A 1,923-nucleotide genomic window follows, 5' to 3' on the forward strand; every position below is an offset into this window, starting at 1 on the left:
TAGAGCAACTTTGTTGCAATAACACACAATCTGCTTTGTGGCAAGCAGCATCACTGGTTTCCACTTGCTATACTGTTGTACACAGTGGTAACCTTTGAGTATTTAATGTATTCAAATGTAATGTTAGATGAGTATTTTCTTTATTTCAGGCATCATTAGTACCAGTGATACGTTCTCTGATATCATTCAGTCAACCTGAAACCAACATTTAATTGAGTTAAGCGTCTCATACTCAAATCTAGACACTTTGTTTTTATAATAGCACAAAGTCATTTATTAGTAACTTGAATTAGATGTGATTGTATGTCCCTTTAATGTAAACAATGGCATCATGTTTAATGAATATTGCCCTTTCATCAGCTTACAGCAGTTAAGAAAACAAAACAAAAAAAATTATTAAAATCTGCACTAATCTAACTAAACTGACTTATTTTCAGAGCTAGAAAGCATTATGCTACCTAAGGACTGCCGTGACTTCAGTGTGTTTCCCATAAACCTACAGGCCTGTGTTTTGGCATCAAAGTATAGTACAGTATGTGAGTAGTGTAAATTCTCATTTTCTCGGGTATGGAAAGCAAGAACAGTATTTGGTAATGTTCCGAGCACATTGGGTACTTGAAGATTAAGTAATAAATAAATAAAGCACATTAAAAAACAGAATGTTCCACCACTGTGTGTATATCATTTTCAATATATTACTGTCATTCCAGTATTTACTTGTTTCACAAATATACATCATGTAAAATAACAGCTTTTTTCAAATGTGGTCTTGCATGCATCAAAAGTTAAAAATTTTCGTATAAATAGGCTTAATTGAAATCTTTCTGGACACAGGTAAAAAAGTGAGACAGACATAGAAGCAACATAATCTCAACGCCGTGACTTATACAGTGTGAGCGTAGGAATATTGCTCAGTGCCAGTAAATACAGTTTATGAAATCTGTCAGAGGCAGTAGTGGTTTTTAGATACATGCCATTACCTAAACACAGTTAAATGTCATAGATAGCATCTAGCAGAGAGCTCGCAATAGACTGTCAATAAAAGAAGGACTGGCCAGAGGGATGTTTTTATTATGTGAGTCTCCTTTAGTCTTTTGAATGCCACTAGAGTTCATAAATGATATTAGACACTCTATAGTCATTTTAAAACCGTCTGCTTGGCTTTGTGAAGCTTTCGCAGAGACTTTTTGGTGTATTTCTTGTTCTAGTGACTCTAACTGTTACAGGATTTTAATTTTAATGTGCTAATTTGATTAAGGGGCATGCAAATATGCATATAAAAATGATTTGTTTACATTGTTTTTGTATAGTTTGGGTCTTAGAAGACCTGTGTTGATCCTGCTGTTCAAACAGTACTTGGCTTTATCTTTTTTGTCATCCTCAAATTTAATGATAAAGAACATAAGCCCAAATATATCGGCAGTCATCAGCTTGAGGCAATGACCCAAAAAAAAAGAAGAAAACACACCTAGACAAAGTGCTCGTAACACCCAAGGTAACTCTACTGCCCTAAGATTAACTCTTGCTTCTGTTTAGACTTCTCTGTTATCCCTCTCACAAATCTGCCTTGAAAATAAATAAATAAATAAAAATAGGTGGTGTGGGGTGTGGACAGTTTAGTTGAGATTTTTTAAAAAACAAACTACAAGTTCAGGAAGCAGCATGAATAATGTTTTGTTGTCAGATTTATATTTAAACCTACCTTGAATGGAAAACGGCTCTCATTATGTTACACACCAACGAGGCCACTTTGACTCAGGATGCAATAACACATGTCAATGCGGTTATGCTCTATTTTTTTTATTTTTCATCCATCAGGCATGGGATCATTTGGCCTTTTGGCACATGACTTCACATTTAGTCTGGAAAACACAGTGTACTCATCATCAACTGGTATCAACAGAAAAAGTGTCCAAGAACACA

This window comes from Copadichromis virginalis, linkage group LG16 (genome assembly GCF_057382275.1).
Source record: "Copadichromis virginalis isolate Kocher_CV1m ecotype Utaka linkage group LG16, C_Virginalis_male_GT1.1, whole genome shotgun sequence".
In the NCBI taxonomy this organism is placed as follows: Eukaryota; Metazoa; Chordata; class Actinopteri; order Cichliformes; family Cichlidae; genus Copadichromis; species Copadichromis virginalis.